The 23,453-nt window shown below is 36.1% G+C and overlaps 1 long non-coding RNA gene across 1 annotated transcript; it reads right to left on the reverse strand.

Annotated features, from left to right (window-relative positions):
* Positions 1–13,466: 13,466 nt before the first annotated feature.
* On the reverse strand, positions 13,467–22,171 carry LOC138849059 (uncharacterized). The gene is made up of 3 exons (XR_011387438.1): positions 22,059–22,171; positions 18,887–18,954; positions 13,467–13,541 (listed from the first exon to the last, which is right to left on the reverse strand). It is a non-coding gene; the product is annotated as an uncharacterized lncRNA (long non-coding RNA).
* Between the last annotated feature and the right edge of the window lie 1,282 nt (positions 22,172–23,453).

Genomic DNA, 23,453 nt, shown 5'->3' on the forward strand with positions numbered 1-23,453 from the left:
TTGTAGTCTAGTGTCTGCTGACCAACATTTCCCAATCCTCTGAGCCCTCTGCTCTCCCCAGCTTGTTACCACCACTCCACTCTCAGCTTCTATGAGGCCAACTTTTTAAAATTCCACACGAGGGGGATTATGTGGTATCTGTCTTTTTGTGTCTGGCTTATTTTATTAACATAATGACCTCTATGTCTGTCTACATTGCAATTGATGGGATTTCCTTCCTTTTTATGGCTGAATATTATTGTGTTTATGTACCACTTTTGTTTATCTGTTCATCAGTTGATGGACTCTTGGGTTGTTTTTATTTCTTGGCTATAGTGAATAGTGCTGCAACAAATATGGTAGTGCAGCTGTTTCTTTGACAGAGTGACTTCATTTCTTTTGGATATATACTAAATAGTAGGGTGACTGAATCAGATCATAGTTCTATGATATGAACTATCCTCTTTTTATTTTTTATTTGTTGAACTATTTATTTAATAGGGCCATTAAGCCTTTGACTATAATGTGAATTAAAATATATTATCTATTATCTCAAAAATAAATATAATATTAAGTTTAAAAATATTTATTTCTTTGAAACATAGAGTATCACTAGGGACAGAGAGAGAGGTCTTCCATCTGCTGGTTCACTCTCCGATCTCTGCAACAACAAGGACAGAGCCAAATGCAAGTCAAGAGGCAAGAACTCATTCAGGTCTCCCACGTGGGAGGTAGCAATACAAGTACTTGAAGCATTATCTGCTGCCTCTCATGGTGGCCTAAGCAGGAAACTTGATCAGATGTGGAGGAAGGACTTGAACCCAGGCCTTCGGATATGGGATGCAGACATTCCAGGTGGAAACTTAACCTGTTGTACCACAACACTCCTATTCTCCCATTTGTAATTTTTGAGGAACTGCCACACTGTTGTCCATAAAAGCTTTCCAGAAGTAAACCCAGGCAGTTACAGTCACTGATTTCTGACAAAGTGGTTAAGAACACAAACTGAGGAAATGATAATCTTTTTAACAAATGGTGCTGGAAAAATTGGTTATCTACATACAGAAAAATGAAACTAGGTGCATCTCTCTCACTACATACAAAAATCAATTCAAAATGGATTAGAGATATGAAGCTATGCAATTATAAGTTGAAAACATATATTGGAATGGGCAGGGATTTGGGGAATAGGACCTCCAAAGCCTAGAAAACAAAAGCAAAAATAGGAAAAAGGGATTTTATCAAAATAAAACTCTTCTGCACGAAAAGGAAAGAATACAGCAAAGAGATAATGTGCAAAATGAGACAAAGTATTTGAAAACTTTACATCTTACAAAAGTTTAATATCAGGATATATAAAGAACTGAAACAACTCAATCACAAATGATCTCAAATAATCCAATTTTAAAATGAATAATAACCTAATCAGACATCTCTCAGAAAGCATATAAATGGCCAACAGATACATCAAAAAATTACTCACTATTACCAATCATCAGGTAAATTCAATTTAAAACCACATGAGAAATTACCTCCTTGAATTTAGAACTGGGTGACTATGATCAAAATTATGACACATTGTACACATATACACATTATATACCACATTGTATGCCATAATATGTGTAATCAATTTTAACATTTTTTTCAGAAAAGCTTACACATGATGCTTCCTTCTGGCCTATTGGATATTCTTGGGATAACAAAGATCTATATTGCATTTGAAAAGCTTTCGAAATGTCCATGGAAAACACATATTATAAAATACTGGAACAAAATAATTCTCTTAAAAAATATAAAACCAAAAATGCTGGTGAGGATGTTGAAAAAAAGGGAGTGGCAACAAACTGCTAGTGGGAATATGTTAGTACAATAAATTTTCAATATGCAAATCACATAGTTTTGAATATGTGAATCACATAGTCTTATCGATGAAAGTTATTGAATTGTCAAATATCCTATAACTTATATGCATACAAAAATTGATTTGACACTTATTGAAGTTGCTAAATTCCAGATATGTACTTTCTAATTAATTGTAAACTAATTTTGTTTCCTTTTTAAATGAAAATAAAGAAATATTTTATAGGTAAATAGTCACATGAAACTGGGTTTATTTCTTATAGAAAAGAATCTACAAGTATAAAATAATCTTGCTAATTTAGAAGTCTATCACTTCTCAAAACACTTCAACTCCTTCCACTGGTCAACATGGGTAATTGAATGTGAAATGAGATAACATGTTCATGAATGCAATCTTTTGAGTCCTCTACAGTTGTAGGGATTAGGGATGGATTTGGATTTGTTATTTCAGTATAAAGGATTTTCTCCAAAGGTGTACAGCAGTATATCTATACAATGGGTTTATTCTTCATGTCTTTAATCAAAATAGAGACTATAGCACTTTCTGAACATAGAAATTCTAATTATATTCTTACTAACTGGAAGAAAATTCACAAAATATTTTTGAGATTCAAATAATTCTACAATATAGATTATCAGGTCAAACTTCTTTATCACATAATTTTCATGAAAGCCCAGTGGATGAATATAGTGGGCTGTTTTTTGCAAAAATGTTAGAGAAGATCTAGAACCAATTTTTTATTGGAAGTTTGCATATTTTTAAAGTTAATAATTCTATGAGTAAATTATTTTGAATCTCTTCAAGGAAGGTTAGAAAAAAAGAGGAGAAAATACATGTGTGCTGCTATAGCAAAAATCTTATTTAATTGTATTTAGCCTTCTATCTTCTTTTGAGGTGTTCAAATTGGTAAGACTCTTAAATTATACAGCAGAAGTAGGGAAGCTTGTCTCTGCCAAGGGCCAATTGGATATTTTTAACCTAATTCATGAGTCACACAAAATTATCAACTCAAAAATATCCTATTATAGACTTTTTGAATTTCAAGTCCTACCTGGTATTGCCTTGGTAGGGTCAGAATAAATTATTTCACAGGCTTTAAACAGTCCATGGGCTGAATGTTCTCCACCACTGTTAGAGAGTAGTGTTAATTCAGTTCTCTATAATTTAGTGTCATTACAAATATCATGTAGTAGGTTAGTTGCAGCTTTCATTCCTAGAGCTACAAGGATTAATTCACAACTGCTTCTCTGATCATTTCTGAAAATGATAATGGCACACTATCTGATTTCTATAATGATGAGCAATCTCACATTCCTTTTGATAGTTATCTGTCTATCTGGACTCCATCACACTTTACCTGTGTCTCATATGCTACAGAGTTAATGGAGGGCCATTTAAATTCTGGTCCTTCCCTCAACCAGTTCTAATCTACATAGAAATTCTGACAAAGTGCTATTTATCAGTATTATGTAAAACTATAAAGCTTCTGCCCAGAAAAGGAAACAATCAACCAAGTAAGAGATTTCCTACAGAGGGAGAGAATATCTCACAATGTAGATAGATAGATAGATAGATAGATCGATCTACAATATATTAACCTCTAAAGCAGTTAATATCCAAAATCTGTAAGAAAATTAACTCAATGGTAAGAAAAGAGGGGACTGATATTTGGTATAGCACTTAATACACTGCTTTGGATACCCACATCTCATGTCAGAGTATCTGGTTTTGAGTCCCTGTATGACGCCTGAGCTAGCTACCTGTGAATACTCATCCTGGGAAGCAACAGGAGATAAAGCACTGGGACCCTCTCACCCACTTGGAAGACCCAGATCGAAGCCTGGGCTCCTGGTTTCGGACTGGCCTAGCCCTTTTTTGTGGGCATTTGGGAGAATGAACCAGCAGATGGAAGGTCTCTCTCTCTCTCCCTCTCTGTGATTCTGTCTTGCAAATAAACAAGTACATAAATAAAACTGAAAGACACATTTTGGTGAGAATGTGGAAGAAAGGAAACTTTTTACAATGTTGGTAGAAAGATAAATATTCTACTTCAAGCAATTATAGTTCTCCTTGTTTTATATCTATGATGGGGATTATTTAAGAATCAAAGTTTAGGACACCAAAGTCTGGGTATTGATAGTTTCAGTTCAATCACTGTTTATGGATCCTTCTCAAATTATTAAAAAGGGAACCATCATATGGCCTAGCAAGCCCATTGCTGGGTATATAGATCAAGACTAAATTAAATCAGTATGTTGAAGAGATATCTACAATTCCATGTTCATTTTAGGATGTTTGAAAACAGCCAAATATGAAATCAACCTAAGTGCCCATAATAGAGATTGGATAATGAAAATATGGTATATACCCAAGTCTCCCACATGGGTGGCAGACACCCATGTAAGTGAGCCATCACCTGTTGCCTCACAAGGTTTACAATGGCAGGAATCTGGAATCAGGAGTGAAACCAGGATGTAATCCAGATATTCCAATATGGGAAGAAGAATTAACTTCTAAAGAAGTCTTAGCTTATATCAAATATACATCCTTGTTTTTTAGTTTCTATTACACTGGATTTTGCATTTAAGTTTTTAATATTTTTAGATTTACTTTTTATTTATTTGAAAGGCAGAGTTACAGAGAAAGAGGGGGATACAGAGAAATAGAGAGAGACAGAGAGATAGAGACAGAGAAAGAAAGAGAGAAATCGTCCATACACTGGTTCACTCCCAAAGTGGCCACAACAGCCAGGGCTAGGCCAGGCTGAAGCCAGGAGGCTGGAACTCCATCCAGGTTTCCCCTGGTGTAGATGCTCATGTTTCAGACTGTGAATTAACCTGCTGCCCCACAATGTTGGCTCTATCCTTATTTCTTTGTTTTCAGACCAGTGCCCACCTTTTTATATACTACCTAGTATGCCCATGTCCATTCACTATGCCATATAAACGTTATATGAAAGAAATTTCAGTATGTTTACCTAGTTTGTTCAAAGACAGCATGCTGCAAGCAAATTGTACTGAAATGGGTAACTGTTCACCTAGCTAGGAACTACATTTCCCAGCCTCACTTGCAGATAGCTTTGGTGAGGTAACTAAGAGCTCAGAAGTGGAATATGACAATAGATAATATGATGTGAAATTTCTGCTCAGTTCAAGGAGCAAGACTGCTTTGGATTTCCTTTGTCTTCTCTGGAACACTGAATGTCAAAGCTCCCAGGTTACAAAAAAAAAAAAAAAATGCCCTAAAGGACACAGGTGGAATAAGAGATGTCTTGCTAAACTGCACCACTCACCTAGGGATTGACACACAAGAGTGATTCAGACTTGCCTCTTAATTAAACCTTTGTACTTTGGGGTCTTTTTTGTTACAACAGTATCCTTTGTGTCTACTACTGTATATAATCGAATCCCTCTATTTAATTTAATTCCCTCACAAGTTATTCTTACAAATTTCTGCCATATATTTTGATGATCGATAGAAAACTACAGAATTTGTGTCATGTTACTTGAACCAGAAATTTACAGAATCTACAAATATCTATGTACAGCAAAGACTTTTATCATATAAGCAAATATTATTCTTGTGTTTCCTATTTATTAAAATTCCTGAGGGGAATGGTAGTGCTGTGCTGACACCTGTGCTAGTTAGAGTAAGGGATTTTTAAGTTTCTAAACGAAAACCCTCATGCATTTGTGTAGGTCATGGATCCACTGGAGAGGAAAGATGTGATGATATAAATGACAGAGAAGTTGATTGAAAGGATAGTTTCAGCTCCCGTGTAGTACATCCTTAAAACAGAATTATATTTTTGGTAGGATTTGTAATTACAGTTTAGTATCTCCACTTCACTGACTGTTACAGAATGCCTTCCTCTTTCTCAGCTTTTTTGTTTTATTCGCATTGTTTAGTCAACAGTAAAATATACTGCCTCTCAGGGTCTGCGTAAGTAGAAAGATGGAATCAGGAGCAGCACAGGGACTTGAACCCAGATACTCATTGGTTCGAGATTAAGGTCCCCCAAGTAGCATTTACCCACTACCCCAAATGCCTGCTCCCAAAAGGTAATTTTTCCTCTCTCTGTATGCATATCTATATAATTTATATCTGTATCATCTATATCATCCGTATCTGTATCTATACTTACCTATAGCTGGTCATGTTGATGCTGTACATAGACAGTTTTAGGCTGTTTTTCTTGGAATCTCAGTTTAATGATATTTACTTTTATTTTCTATTTTGATATATTTCTGAGGACAAACATTGATTCTGGAACTTCTCATCAATGTTATTCTTCAGGAAATTGCCTCACTTCTAAACTTACCTAATAACTTGCCTGTAGAATGTATGGAAAACACAATTGTCCCACAAATTTTTGAAGAATAAATAAACAGCTCATTTTCAATAACACAATACACTTATTAACAGTTTATAGGAGTACATTATTTAAATTCTTTGAGCCATATATTGCTCATTTGTATACTGAAAGTATTGACAGTGGTGAAAATGAAATACAATGTTCATGTAAGAGGCTAATGAGTACTTCATGCATATCTGTTACAATAATTATTTGTTGTGTGAAAAAACTCAGATTTCAACTTTTGGTATTAAAATATGTAAATAAAAATAGAATTTATCATTGTATGTCAAATTTTTAAAGCAAGTATCGTCTTTGGATGTTTCCTTTAAACATTCTAGTTAATCTAATTTGAATTCCAAAAATTAATAACAAGTTTAATATTCTGCTGTGGGCATTCATTTATAAATCATTAACATTGAATTCAATTGAGACATGATCTCTATGCACTTATCTGATTATTCAAATCCTGTCCTCTAAGGAATATAAAGAGCCTATGTTCTCCCATAGGAAAAGAGTAAAGATCACATTAAAAATAGTGCTATAATGAAAATAAATGTCATTTTCTAGCATGTCTTATCTTAGTTTTTATGAAACACTGCATAAAGAACAGAGTTAGATAATACTTTAAATCCTATAAAACTATAACTAGACATAAAGATAAAATCAAGAGTTCTCGGTGTCAACTGTCCTATGTGTTTTCTAAAGCTTAATATCCGCTTCAAATGAGATAACAGCTATGATGTGAAACATCCTCTGAGCCAGAGATGTACAATAAATGTAGATTTGTCTGCATCTAATGTTGGATATTTTTTCTTATCCAATATAAATTTCCCTTTTATCTGTAGGCTCTTCATGTTTCATTCAGAATTAGAACAATTAAAATATACATAAGCGTTTGTATATATTCTCACTGACCTTTATAAGATAAACCATAATCCTCAAGACTAAAAGAAAAGACAAACTCAGAGATAATAGGGTCATAGATCTACTTAAGACACTGCATGGGGAAATCATAATATTAGATAAAAATATTTGCTGCAAAACTATACTTGGAAAATATGAAAGAAAAGGTCAAAATCAAATGTGAAAGATAAAGCAAGTTGCAATTTGGTTGGTATTTGTATATGGATGACAAGGATGATTTATCAGCAGATTTATCATTGTTCTGGCAAACATACCAAAACATGGTCATAAAAGTAGCTAGCATTTTATCTCATCCCTCTTGGCTCCTTCTGAATCTAGTGGCCTTGTATGGGTTGGCACAAGGTATTTGGCTTTGCTGAATGCTGGCTTCAAAGATTTAAAATGTTCTTAAGGGCATTTCTCATCCTATAATCTCAAGCCAGAAACAAACAAACAAACAAAAAACACAGAAAGCAAAACCAAAAATACCCATAATTCATGTGAAACACAGTGTTTTATAAATTATTACCAAATAACCCTTTCAATGCTTTGATTAAAAAACCAGAAACAATCCATCATTATACAGAGGAGTATTTATCATATTTTTGTTAAGAATATTTGAAATTTACTCTCTTTCCACTCTTAAATATACATTGTAACTGGCTGCAGTTACCATGGCTGCAGCAGATCTCAAAAACACATTTCACATATGTAACTGAACCATTGTACCTTTTAACAAACATCTCTCCATCCCCTCCTGCCATCCTCTGCCCTGTCTCTGTGTATTCATCATTCTATTCTCTACTTCTTTGAGTTTGACTGTTTCAGGATCAGTATGATAATTGAGATCATGCAGTATTTGTTGTTTCTTAAAACTGGAGTTCCACCATATTTCTTCAGTTCTCAAACATTTTATGAGACATCATATTACAAAAATGGAAATGTCCAGATTTAGATGGCAAATCACTATAAACAAGTAAGTGTATAGCAATTAGCTACCAAATTTAATTCGATGCTAGTATAAATACTAATTATTTTAAATCATTTTGGAATGTAAAGATGATCTTACAGAAAGTGTCATCAGGAAAGCTGTCCCATATACAATAGCTACAAAAAATAAAGAAGTAAATGATCTCTACAATACAAATTATAAAACACTGATGAAAGAATTCATCAAGGACACAAAAGTATGGAAAGTTATTCTTTGTTCATGGATTGGAAAAATTCATATCTAAAATATTCATACTACCTAAAGCAATCTGCAGATTCAATGACATTCTTATGAAAATACAAAAGCCATTCTTTAAAGATTTCCAAAAACACAACCATAACCTTTATATGACAGTGCAGAAGACTCAGAATAGGCACAGTCCTGAGAAATAATATAATATAATATAATATATATAATTATATATTATTATATTAATAATAATAATAAAGGTGGAGGCATCACAACATCCCATTTGTGTTTTTTTTTTTTTTAATTTTTTTTTTGACAGGCAGAGTAGATAGTGAGAGAGACAGAGAGAAAGGTCTTCCTTTGCCGTTGGTTCATTCTCCAATGGCCGCCGCAGCTGGTGCGCTGCGGCCAGCACTCCACGCTGATCTGAAGGCAGGAGCCAGGTGCCTCTCCTGGTCTCCCATGCGGGTGCAGGACCCAAGGACTTGGGCCATCCTCCACTGCACTCCCTGGCCAGAGCAGAGGGGCAACCGGGACAGAATCTGGCGCCCCGACCAGGACTAGAACCCGGTGTGCTGGCACTGCAGGTGGAGGATTAGCCTATTGAGCCGCAGCGCCGGCCACAACATCTCATTTGAAAGCATGCTACAAAGCTTTAATAATTAAAATATCCTGATACTTGCATAGGACCTTTACTTAGCCATTTTTCATAATCTATAGAAATCTCTAATGATATTTAATGAATACCATCTTAGAGGTAAACTTGATTGTGGTCCTCACCATTTAAAGATTTTCTAAATAGTATAACACAGGGTTAATTATTGAGTTGAACTGTTTAGTTGTATAAGATTCTATAATTATTGGCTATGATATGATCATATCACTTATATCTGACATACTTATACGTTTATGTTTTATCTAAAAACATGTATTGCGAACCTCTTACCTAGAAACAGAAAAGTTAATGTTCCATTGGATAGCATAGATGTATATTATTATATGACATGTCATGATTTTATTCATTTTATTTCTGGTTTGTTAAAATATTTTCATTTTGTAAAATAAGCATCATACTGCTTTATGATTTTCTATGTCATTTCATTCTGTTTCCCTATGAGATATTTGAAAATCAGAATTTAGATATAATTTATGAATGTTCAAAGTCATGAACTTTTCTTTATATTTAAATGTAGGCCAAATGTATTTGTCAGCAAATTAAGAGCAAGACCCTTGCTGTAAGCATGGCTCTTAGCTAACTATTCAGAAACATATATTATCTGGAAAATAGCATATGGTTATATAGTGAAACATGCAGCCTTCTTGTCAGCCATCATTTATGTTGTCATTATTATTTTTGTTAAATTTACATGAAAACATTTTATTTTCTCCAGTTTTCTCTGTAACTAGAGCATGCTGAATTAATTTTATATCTTTCAAACATTTGTTCATTTCTTCAGAAATCTCATAATAGATTTTGAACTCTATTTGGATTAATAACTTTTATGTAATATGATAGAAAGCAGAGGAAAGCTTAAATTAGCTGTAAAACTTGGGAAAATATTAAATTACAACTTTTAAAGAACGGTATTAGCTTTGCAGATTTTTCCTCTTTCAGATAATTCTGAGTGCATATTTGAATAGGAACAGCAAATAACATTATCCCTTTATTTGCAGAATTTTTAAAAATGCATTTACAATATTAAAATACTAGCCATTATTGCTGTATTAGCCAAAGATGGAAATATGCCCATGGTCAAAAAAATTAGTGTAGGTTTAATGGGAAGTAGAAAATAAAGTCAACACTATTTTACATGCAGATTTCCTCTTTTTTCTACTCTCTGTTCTCCATTTTTTGAACTCTTGTCTATACGGAAAAATCTGAGTGTATTTGGTTCAGGCAGATGTTTATGTTCTCAGCTTAGTTACTCTTGGAATAACAGAAGGGAGCATTCAACAAAAATGAGTATAAATAATTGAACCATGAAGATTTTTTAAAGCAAAAGAGATCCATGTGTATACTTATTGGCATGTGAAAATACTTTGCAAGATTCTAGTCAATATATGCTTCAACAACTGATATATTAATACCAAATTCTTATAAGACAATGCTTCAAATATACTCTTTAAAGACTAAATGTTGTTATTAGAAAATTGTAGCTGATGATTATTGCAGGATTACAGAATACTAGAAGAGAATGAGCTACCAAAACATACATCTTGAGTTTTACTCCCTTTAAAGTTTATGATTTTTATAGTAAATAATCTACAAGGTCATTGCATTTTCCTGAAAATTCTGGTGTACATGAAGCAAAGCTCTGTCACAATGTTCCAATATATAACTCTTCAGCATTTCTTCTAGATCACTTTGCTGTATATAAAACTAACTATATAAAACTAACATGCGTTTGCATGTTAGTACAGATATATTGTACTAGTACAATATAATATATTGCATGTGTATATTTAATGTAGCATGTAAATATATTTGAATATACTTATTTCTATAAACATAGACAAAATGTCAATTTATACATAAATGCATATATGTATAGGCATATAATACACATAAATGCATACATATAATTACTACATCTTTCAAGTATAACATGCCTTTTATTTGAAAGACAGAGGGAGACAGACAAACAAATTGAGAGAGAGAGAGAGAGAGAGAGAGCGAGAGATTCCATTTGTGGGATCAGTCCCCAAATACCCACAATGGCCGAGGTTGGACTAGGGTAAAACCTAGAGCTGGGAACACAATGTAGGTATTATTTGTGGGTGGCAGAAACTCAAAGAGTTGAGCCATCACTGCTACCTCTCAGAGCTACATGAACAGGAAGCTAGAGTCAGGAGCTGGAGCTAGGAAATGAATGCAAATGGTCCAAGTAGGACATGGGAATCTTAATCACTACGTTAAATGCTCTCTCCTTCTCTGAAGCTTTTTAAGCTTTTCTCTCAATGTTATGAACTATTATTGTTTTTGGAATTTTTAAGGTTGTTTTTCCAATGAGTTTCCAACTTCAGTGATAATTTACCAAAATCAACTACTGCTTTCAAATGTGTCTTACTAGCAATTACAAATAACATTAAAATGTGATTTATTTTGTCGTTAACTTACTTCTGCTTTGGTAGCAATGAAAAACCAATCCTTGGGCTAAGAAACCATTTACAATCATTATGATAGGTTCATAGTACAATAGAAGTTAGTTTGGTTAATAAATAAGTAGAATATGCTCATTCTGCTCATAAAACTTGTAAAAATTAAGAGTTACGGCCGGTGCCGCGGCTCAATAGGCTAATCCTCCACCTTGCGGCGCCAGCACACCGGGTTCTAGTCCCGGTTGGGGCGCTGGATTCTTTCCCAGTGGCCCCTCTTCCAGGCCAGCTCTCTGCTGTGGCCCGGAAGGCAGTGGAGGATGGCTCAAGTGCTTGGGCCCTGCACCCATGGGAGACCAGGAGAAGCACCTGGCTCCTGCCTTCGGATCATCGCCGGGTGCCGGCCGCAGCACGCCAGCCATGGCAGCCATTGGAGGGTGAACCAACGGCAAAAGGAAGACCTTTCTCTCTGTCTCTCTCTCTCACTATCCACTCTGCCTGTCCAAAAAAAAAAAAAAAAAAAAAAAAAAAAAATTAAGAGTTAAAAGTAATTGTAGGGACTGGTGCTGCGGCATATTGGGTAAAGGCACTGCCTGCAGTATCAGCATCCCATATGGGTGCCGGTTCAAGTTCCAGCTGCTCCACTTCCAATCCAGCTCTATGCTATGGCCTGGGAAAGCAGCAGAAGATGCTCAAGTCCTTGGGCCCCTGTACCCATGTGGGAGATCCAGAAAAAGCTCCTGGCTTCTGGCTTTGGATAGACTCAGCTCCAGCTGTTGAGGCCATCTGGGGAGTCTTCCATCCATCAGACGGAAGACCTCTCTTTCTCTGCCTCTGGCTCTTTGTAGCTCTGCCTTTCTTTAAAAAAAAAAAAAAAAAAAAAAAACAAAAAACAAAAAACAAAAAACTTTTATTTAATGAATATAAATTTCCAAAGTACAGAATATGGATTACAATGGCTTCCCCCCCATAACGTCCCTCCCACCCGCAACCCTCCCCTTTCCTACTCCCTCTCCCCTTCCATTCACATCAAGATTCATTTTCATTTCTCTTTATATACAGAAGATCAGTTTAGCATACATGAAGTAAAGATTTCAACAGTTTGCTCCCACACAGAAACATAAAGTGACTGCCTTTCAAATAAATAAATAAATCTTTAAAAAAATTTGTGAGGGAATTACAAGTGTCTAGATACACTCTTTAATGTATATTTATAAATTTAATTCAAGACTAATTGTAGCCTTTGATGATATTAACCAAAGTACAAGGAAAACTCATTTGAGTATTGAAGCAATTAGCTGCTCTATAATCTATGATATTTGTTTTATTTCAAAAAGTCATTTAAATATAGTGAATTTTTGAAATTATATGGATATTTGTCTGAATAAATTCTTGGTAAAAATACAACAAATTCATTACAGTGTAAAGTAGTGCGAACTTGCCTTAAAAGCATTACTCTTAAGACCTTTTATTTTAAAATTAAAGAAAACTAATATTTGAATGCATTGACATATATCTACATAAAATTAGTCACTTAAGATTGATGTTTCCTTTAAAATATTAATTAATTATTATTATATACAGGAGTACAGCTTAATAGATTTTGTGAGAGATTTTGAACTAATAGGAAATAATTTAGAGAACATAAAAGATAGCAACTTGAAATATATAATAGTTATTAATTGTTATTTATTCTTCTCACTGTAGAATGAGTTCAAATAAAGTAAATACTTGGTAAATTAAAATCACTATTAATGTGATAACAGTTATGCCTCTGAAAAACATACAAGCTATTGTCCCTGTATAATTCTGTATCCTGCATGTTTTGGGTTTTCATCTGCTTGAATGAACCAATATGTACCTAATAAAATTTCAAGCCATATTTATTTTGTAAGTATTGATTTAATGTATTTTTATGCTTACAAGTACCTAATAAAAATAAGCCATTGCTATTAAATTAAAGATCAATTATAATTTTAAAAGAAAATCTGAACTCTAACAAAAGACTTTGAGAACATAAAGAATATTATTTATACTTTAAACAATGGTGAATCATCTAAAATATTATTATAATAAAGTAGGGTATACTTTATAACGTTTGTTACAATTACCTTTTGTTTTTACTTGCAGTGATACAAACTCACAAGCCGGTATAAATGCTCCTAAATAAAGAATATAGGTAAAAATGATGTGTTAAATAGAAAATTTTGTGTTTTTCACTTGCATCATTCATTAACTACACATGTAGCAATATAATAGGATTTGAATTTTGCCATGGAACGTACATTTCTTATATTCATGTGTGACTATACAAGCTACTTAAGCAGCACACCAGTACTTTCTTAAAAAGAAATTTAAAATGTACAGAATGTTCATGGTTGGATGAACCTTGAAATTTATCCAAAAGTTTAAGGAATTTATTCACTGGAAGACAATTATAAAAAGAAAACTCGTTGACATTTGCCAAAACTCCACAAATTCTTATTGCTTTGAAGTTCAATTTAGTCTGTGAAGTTGACCATACCATATATCAAGTGTTTAATTCATTTTCAGTTTTGTGAATTTTAGGGTGATTTCATGAAAATATTTTACATTTTCAAATAAGGTTAGCAACTTTTCCAAGAGAAAAAATAAGAGAACTTGTCAATGAACACAACTTATCAATCCATTATTGTGCGTTCTACATCAAATTAACTGAGTAGGAATTGACTATATGCTATTAACAAGGGGAAAAGTAAAAGAAACCACAACACTGCTCTTCAAGAAGCTACCATTTACTGAGATTAGATGCACTGTTGCACACAATTCTGCCACGAGCAGCCCTATAAATATTTTCAAAAGCTATAATATTCATTAGTAATTTCAAGTAAGAATTAGGAAAAGGAATAAAATGCTTCATGATTCCACTAGAAGTTAGTCTCTATTTACATTTAAAAAGAATGTATTCACTTGATAAGACAAATTCCAAGGCAAGAAAAATCACAAAATTATTTCCCATGTCCTTCCTCCATTTTTCCTCCTTCTGTTCAAATGTAATTATTTTTAAAATTTGTGTTTTTAATTCTAGCATTTACGTATATATGCTAATATACGTATTTCTATGTGGTGACATATGTCATTTCAACTTGTGCAAAATCAAATATTCTACATGAATAGTTTTATAGCTTTTCACTTAATGGTGAATTAAAAATTATTCTACTTCAAACATAATTTCAGTTTTATTAAGTCATCATATTTGTACCTTTTTCAGTTTTGCTCTTGTAAACTTCTTTTAATGTGTATACTGGCTAAATCTCCCTAAATATTCTGCTGGTGCGAATGTCATTATCAGTTATGTCTTGTTATACAAGACAGAAACTCAATTAAATTGATTTAAGCAGAAGGAGAATTTACTGACTAATATGTTTATCTTGTAAATATTTCTGATTGTTGGCATAGCTTCATTACATAATTAAATGTGTCATCAATTAAGAAACAAGATGTTTCATGTAATAATGTGATATTAGCTGAAATTTTGTGACACACTTCCTTAGGTATTTCCTATTGGGGGATTTCCAGATAAGCCAGGCAGGAAAACTGCAGAAAAGATTCTTGCTGTCCTTATTTAAATTTCCAGCGTATTGTTAAGCATATGTCTAAGGTCATAAGACTAGATTTAGCTTGCATGACTGCTCCTATGTGAAGCTGTCAGGTAGGTTAAGACACAGGTAAATCCAAATGGGAATATCCGGCTTCTTCAACAAGGAAAAAGATAAAAGGAATGTCTACATATATCTATTAAAACAGTTACATGTTCATTTCCAGTGTTATTGTTTATCATGAAAAAGTGCTTTGCTTTAAAAAACTATGTCTTTAATTCATGTCTAATACTTAAACCATGAATCCATCTGTCTTTTAGTTGCATTTTTTGGTATACTCATTGTAATTGGTAAATAAATATTTCCATCTTCAAATTTCTACAGAATGAGGGAAAGCTCCATTTCACTCACCAAGATGGAAAATGATGAGAGGAACAACTCTGTAAATTAGGATTAATTTCTCTACTTTTTAATATTGGTAGAAAAATAGTGAGTATGTTCTGCATAGTTCTACCCTCAGTACTTCTGTGGTGCTAAGCTTTGTATGCTTGGGTCCTATATTTTCCATATGACAAACTTACTGAATTTAGCTGAGTAGAGTTTTCTTAACTGCAATTTAGGGGAAAGGTAATGGAAACCCATTGAACTTCAAATCAAGCTGCATCGTCATAGCCAACCTTTACTGTAATAAAATTCATATTCGATCTCCATTTTTCCTCATGCCTGGGTTCTATTTAAGAACTTGGGATAAATTCCTGTCATGCAACATATTATTTCATTTATAAACATTGAGAAATAATCACAAATGTTAGTTTTCACGGTGAAAGGTTATTTGGAAACTTTGGGGTTTTTAGTAAGCCAAGTCCGTATCTTTAGTTTACAAGGATTTTTATTGAAACAGTTCATTTCAATGGTTAAGTAGAGAAATTCACTGGATCACTATTAGACTGAACTTTAGTGAAAAAAACCCCAATAATATGCAGACATCAGAATAGAATTTATCTGGCCAATATTGAGAATAATTAAAAAAATTACCAACATGAGTTTTTGTATTTTAACTTCTGTATACTTAATTTTATCCTTTTATTTCTTTATAATGTTATTTAAAGGAAAAAGTTATATGATTGTTGGGCTTTCACTTCAACTGGAATGTCACAATGTAAAAGAATAAATCTTATGCAAATGTAGCATATTTTAATAATACTGACATTTAACCATTTGGAGCAATTTTCTACTGGTATTTGAATTCATCATATAACACCCATGAGCCACCTCAAAACACATGGCTGGCTATATTTGATATTAAAATTAGACTAAGATGTGAGTATATTGCCTGGGAGGTATTTTAGAACCTTGAAGCTTAGTGACAAAAAATGAGCTGCCATCATTAGTCGTCCTCTCGGAAAGATTCACAATGGAGCTTTATGACTAGAGATAATGAAAGCAGCTTCATATTTTTTACGTAGATATTCCTGCCCAACCTCATCTCTGGTTGACCATTGGTTCAATAATTAAGCCCAATGGGTCAAGAGAATAAGAAGATGGAGCAAGTTGGGGGAAAGAGTCCTGAAAATCACCTTCAAAGAAGGAAATATGGGAGAAACATATTTACCCTTGCTTCCTCCACCACAGCCTTCAGGCCTGAGTCTTCCCTAAAGAGGAGTAACTCCTGAAGTAGGATTGAGGTCATAGGGAAGACTGAAGCAGGGAGCTGAGTAGGGAAGCCAATGATACATGCCACTACTTTTCTGAAATTCCCCAGCTCTCTTCTCATCCATGTGTTATAGTCACTGAGGCATCTTCTCGTTTTACCATTCAAGCAACTGGTCCAGCTGCTTTCAGTTCATATAAAAGGTGATGAGAAACAAAAGTAACTACAAATAATGCTTTTCTTAAAATATCCCCAGGGATGTATAGTTGCTTCTCCTTGGAATACACTGAATAATACCAGTCAATTGAGCAAACAAAGGAATTCTGGCTTGAGATCCATGAAAAATGGTTACCAAAGGGCAGGAGACAGTGGTCTCAGACAAGCCACTTTTCAGTAAACAGTCTGATGTATTGTTTGGGAGCATATTCCTATCTCTTGGTTCCAAAGAGCTTAGATACAATTTTTATTTGTTTTTTAAATATTTACATTAAGATGGATTTTTTTCTTCCTGTGTTCAATCTAGTATATTGGTAAACATCGACTTTCACCTCTTCCACATGTTCTTAGCAAATCAAAGCCTTTTCTATTTCAACCAAACCTAGACTTTTTTCTAAATCACTGTCTTCACACATATTGTGCTTCCAAGTCAGCTCCCTATAGCACCTCCTGAGGTCATGATTTATGCAATTATCACATATGTGACTTAAATTTTGAGTTAAACTCCCAAGCTCAGCATTACAACTTTAAAAACCAAAAAAGACTTAGCAAATAATAAAGTTCTCATTTACCAGTGGGACTTTTTGAAATACCTCTTCATTTCTCTGTTACTGTCTATATCGCAAGCAATATATATTTCCTCTAAAATAACAGATCATACAAATGTAGCAAAGGATAAATAAATGAATATTCCAGTGCCTCCAAGGTAATGCACAGACTTGAATGAGAAAAAATATAACTGGAAAGGAATGAAATGTCACAAATAGAGTATGCCCATTTTAAATAACTACATGAGCAGGCTGAAACTATTCCTTTGTCTGCAATATTAGCCGTTCAAAATTTAACTCTTTTTTTGCAAAAAGACATTAATATCATAATGAAGAAGTCCAATCATGCCAGGAGAAATCACAAGAGCATGACCAATTTTCAGCACTGATATAAATTTTCCTTTGTTGTTTTGCCCAGGCTTTCCAAAATCCTGTTAAAGTCAGGATGGGCTCAAAGCTGATCACTTGTCTAGTTCTTACAAATCATTTTCTTAAAAGAGTGAAAATTATCAGACAGCTGCAGCAGTTCAGCATACAGGGAAACGTAAAATGTCATTTTCAAGGTAAGTACGCAGCTGTCTTCCTGTCACTTAAGGTTTTCTAAGGCAAATCTAATTAAATGTCTACCTAAAACAGCTGACAGAATAATTCCTAGCATACTGAAGAAATTTGTCATAAGGCAGCAAGACCACAATTCTGTTCTTGTATTTTGTTTCTGGTTAGTAAATCTGGTAGCACTTCTTTTTTTTAATATAAAATATATGACTACGTTTTTAAATAAACTGCATATGATCTAAATTAATTTAAATAGTATCTCATTTTATATTGTGCTTCTTATCTCAATTGGGAAATAAAACAGTGATCAGGGTATGAAATATTGCATACTTCCCTAGTGAAAAGGAATTCCTATCTGGTCTTTTGATTTTATTCATTATTTCCCTCAATTCTCAGGTATAATTTTTCAGTTGTCAGTCACATACCTTGGAAAACCTGCTAAAATTCCAGGCTTTTTATAGGAAAGGACATAAATCCAACAGGGTTCCCTTCTTATCATCATGCATCATGATGACTCAGTTCTTGCCAAGTTTCACTCATTAATAAGTTATTAATGTTATCTATTGTGTGGATGTCTCAGTTGGATGCCTTCTTTTTATAGTTTCTTTTTGTTTAATAAAGGTTAGAACTTAGTTTATAAACTACATAATATGCATTAGAGAAGACACTGGGTACTCCCTCTAGTGGTTTTGTTGATGGGTGTTTACAGTCAGTACCATCATGTGCAAAGATTATACACGTAGTAACACATTAATGCTAGGTTATGTGTAAGTTCTCATAAATATTTCTCTATCAATTTAGTCAACAATTTAAATATTTTAAATATGGAGGAAGGTCTATAACATAAAGGAAATCAGTGTAGATGAGCCCAAGTATACTTTCTTTTATCTGTTTTGTATAATAGAGAGGAGGGAAAATTAGCTCTAGGGTAACATTTAAGGGTGAATAGTTAATAATACCTTCACACCTCCTGTTCTGTTTTCTTTTTCGTTAGCACTCGAAAGAAATTCCACATATACCCATGCACCTATGAGAAAAGAAAAAAAATTTAAGCTTTTAGATGTTGTTTTGAGACTGTGCAGTGTTAGTAATAGTAGAAACTATGCTCTCACTGCCAATGAAAGTGAGCCCTAACACAGGGGGGTCATCTATGAGTGGTCAGTAAAAGGTTCAGGAAAACTGTATTCGTGAAAACTGTCTTTTCGCTCCCTTGTTCCATGAGTCTGTTGAAGTTCTTTCATATAAAGAATTTTTATTTTTTCAGTTTCACATCCATAGTTATGGCATAGCCTAGGAAAAAATGTCATGTAATATGAAAATATTCACAAATCAACTGCCCACTATGAAACCCTGCTTAAAACAAGTTTTTATTCCTGCTACTCATGTCAACTTCATTGTCTATCTTTTAATTCACTTACAATACAATGTACATAGATATAAAGTATTACTTTCAATGTCGCAGAACAATGAAAGAGTTGGTCAAGTCGGAGAGCATGACAGCTATCATATTCAATGGTCAAGATCTGTCCTGTAAGTATCAATGAGTTCTGATGGATGCATATACCTTTTTCATCAATGTTACAGTCAGAACAGACAGAATAAAAAACATTTTATCATCTGTAACTGAGATTTCTCACTCAATTTGCAACTGATTTCCACTCTTAATACCAGGATCTAGGCAATCAATCTGGACTTATTTTCAAGTTGCTTTTTTTCCCTATTTTGAAATAGTTATGGACTTCCAAGATGTGGCCTCTCACACCACCTCATATCAACCTGTTGTTCATGGCAATTTCTACCCAAGCGCTACCCTGTGGCTAAAGATATTGTGCATAACAGGCTCTAATGTATGCTTATTCTGGGACTTTCCCTCCACATATGAAAAAGTTCAAGTTGGAGGCATAAAGGTATACAGGAAAGCAGTATTTATTTATTTAAGATTTATATATTTATTTATTTAAAAGGCAGAGTGACAGACAGAGAGGGAGGGTGAGAGGGAGATAAATATCTTCCATCCACTAGCTTACTAACCAAATGGCTGCAACAGTCAGATCTGGCCTACACTGAAGCCAGCAGCCAGAAAATCCATACTAGTCTCCTACACAGGTGGCAAAAGCCCAAGCACTTGGGTATCTTTAACTGCTTTCTCATATGTGTTGGCAGGAAGCTGGATTAGAGTTGGAGTAGCTTGAACTTCACCAGCACTCCAATATAAATGTCATACCAATCTTTGCCATAGCATTGCCCTCAGGATTTATTTAAAGCAAAGGAAAAGTATATATTCATGAAGTAAGCATGGGCAAGCTAGAGAGTTGAGAGAGACAGAGAAGAAATAACAATAAAAACACAAGTTTCAAGCTTCCCTTTTATACTATTGGTAAGCAGACATAGGGGGTTTTGTCTGGGGTGGAATTGAATTGAATATACAAAGGTAGAGATGGGGGATGTTGCAGAGAGACTAGAGATCCATTCATTTCCATGCCCTTTTTGGGAACTCTCAGAAGTGTTTTGGCATGATGTGCACCATGGGAGTAGGAGTGCTAGACATGAAGATTTATAATGGTATTATAATGACCTACGGGTCATGACAAGGACACAGCGTGCAGTTATAATGGATATTTCCTACTGGTGCTGGGTCTATCTTTGCTCAACATTGCAGAAATTTGGTTTCTGCTATATAGAAGAGGGGTGGAAAGGGGGGGCTTGATGATGAACTCAAAAGGCAGGTTTGGGCCGGCGCTGCAGCTCACTAGGCTAATCCTCCACCTTGCGGCGCCAGCACACCGGGTTCTACTTGCGATCGGGGCGCCGCATTCTGTCCCGGTTGCCCCTCTTCCAGGCCAGCTCTCTGCTGTGGCCAGGGAGTGCAGTGGAGGATGGCCCAAGTGCTTGTGCCCTGAACCCATGGGAGACCAGGAGAAGCACCTGGCTCCTGCCATCAGATCAGCGCGGTATGCCAGCCGCAGCGCGCAGACAGCAGCGCCCTTTGGAGGGTGAACCAATGGCAAAGACCTTTCTCTCTGTCTCTCTCACTGTCCACTCTGCCTGTCAAAAAATAAATAAATTAATTAAAAATAAAAATGAAATAAGAATAAAAGGCAGGTTTGGACTCCGCACAAAAAGGACTTTGGCTCCTCAAGACCAGGCTGTCACATGTCAACGAGCACGTGGTTGTAGCCACTGCCCTGGCCAGCAGGGGCTTCTGCCCCAGTACACTGCAGCTGTCATGCCACAGGTGTAAGTCCTGCAAAGGTCACCAGGCAGGTCAGACACAGCTGCTACCCCAGTCCACCTTCACGGTTGGGCGGAACTATCCTCTCCCACCCAGCCCACGGTAGGTAGCCCACGGTAGCCCACCAGTCGTTTGGGGCTGTCAGATCTCTGCTGCTCTCTGCCAGCTACCTACCTGCCCGCATTGGAGAAACAGCATTTTTCCTTGGATTGTTGACTGGAGTGGGTCAGGTGCCAGAAAACTTTCCTCTGGGCTTTCCTTTCCTTGATCCTTCGGCTACCACAAGCAAGTTTTATTTGGGACTAATTTTCTCCGTGCCCGACCAAGACGGCCTTAACATTTCCCTTGGGTTGACTAAACATTAAACAGGTTTCCCTCTGCCTATTGTCCCTGACCTTCCTTTTCTTGTAGCATTTACTTCAGCAAACTCTGAATTATGTGGTTTCTGCCTCTGGGCAGGTAGCTAATTCCACCCCCCCGCCCCCTTGCCAGCTTCATCACCCAGGGACGTGTCTCTGAAGGACATGGAAGACTTCTCTTCGAAATACAATCATCTAAGGACACAAGGCCATGTCTCCTAGTTTCTGTGAGAGGATAGAATCGTTCTTATATAAGCGATAGCTATTTTTTTTTTTAAAGATTTTATTTATTCACTTGATAGGCGGACAAGTAAGCAAGAGCTAAGCAACTGCAGGAGATCTGCAGGGACTTGCTAAGCACCACCTGTGGCCCGCACGCACCCTCCTCGGGACCCTACCGACCCTATGCTGGCCGCCAAACGTGTATCTAGACTCTGGCCAGACTCGCCTGAGGGCGAGAGCGGAAGTTCCGGGTTGACTGGCCCCCCTCCTCCACTCAGGCCATCCCGGGAGAGTTCTCGCAGCCAGCCCTGAGCTCACCTGACACTGGGGCTGTGAGCCCCACCGGAGATGAGCCCGCTCGCGGGTCCTGAAGCTCTGAACTCGCCTGACGCTGAGGTCCTGCTCACCGGAACCCAACAGGCTCTTGGAGACCTGCGTATTTGGCTCAGAGGCGCCCCCGTTCGGATGTTGTGAGAATCGGCCCTCTGTGGCGAGGAACCGTGGTGAGGAGCTCCTGAGGTACTTCCGGAAGCTTGGGTGGTGGGTTTGCCCAGTGTGCTGTGCTGATTAGAATGTGTGGCTTCCCCACCACATAATAAAATCCTTATTGGAACCAACACCACCTCGGTGCCATTACTACACTCGCAGAGAGCGAGGTTTTCCATCCAATGGTTCATTCCCCAAATGGCCGTGAGGGCTGGAGCTGGGCCTATCCGAAGCCAGAAGCCAGGAGCTTCTTCAGGGTCTCCCATGTGGTCCCAGGGGCCTAAACACTTGGGCCATCTTCTACTGCTTTCCCAGGCTACAGCAGAGAGCCGGATCAGAAGAGGAGCCGCCAGGGCACAAACTGGCTCCCAAATGAGGTGCTGGTGCCCCAGGCAGAGGCTTAGCCTACCCTGCCACAGCCCAGGCACTGGGAGACAGTTGTGAAACAGAGATGAGAGCCTGGTGCTTAGCATAGCGGGTAAAGCTGCCACCTGTGGTGCCCGCTTTATGGGCACCAGTTTGAGACCCGGCTGCTCCATTTCCAATCCAGCTCTCTGCTATGACCTGAAAAAGCAGTAGAGGATGGCCCAAGTCCTTGGTCACCTATACCCATGTGGAAGACATGGAAGAAGCTCCCAGCTCCTGGCTTCAGATCGGCACAGTTCACTCCATCTGGGGAGTGAACCAGCAGATGGAAGACATGCCCCACCCCCACCCCCTCGTTCTTTGCCTCTCTGTAACTCTGCCTAGTCAATCTGCCGTCTCTCCAACTTTCAGAACCTTCATGTACTTCCTTGTTGTATTATGTTCAATGACTTTTTAAGGGAGGGAGGGAGGAAAAGGACTACTTTCCCTTGGTTAAACTGGATTTTCTTTTAAATATGTCTTTCGTGGGTAATGAGTATTTTCTACATGTGGATCATGTGTTGTAACTGTCTTTTCCTGTGCCTTGTTTGTCTTTGTTAGCTACACAAGAAAAATGGTTGAGTAAGGGAATGATGTTCCTAAAAGAATCACATCCACCAATTAGGACAGTGACCCCATCATTCATAGTCTGTCACATAGATCAAGATGAGGCTTGCAAATCTCAGGCAAGGACAAAAGATTTGACTTATAATTTAATTTTCAATATTGAATCAAATGTCATTGCGAATTGATTCTCAGAAAATTCAAATTTCTATGTTGCCATCCTAAACATTGAAAGATTTTTTTGAAAGTAAGATATTT

Source organism: Oryctolagus cuniculus, chromosome 3 (genome assembly GCF_964237555.1).
Source record: "Oryctolagus cuniculus chromosome 3, mOryCun1.1, whole genome shotgun sequence".
In the NCBI taxonomy this organism is placed as follows: Eukaryota; Metazoa; Chordata; class Mammalia; order Lagomorpha; family Leporidae; genus Oryctolagus; species Oryctolagus cuniculus.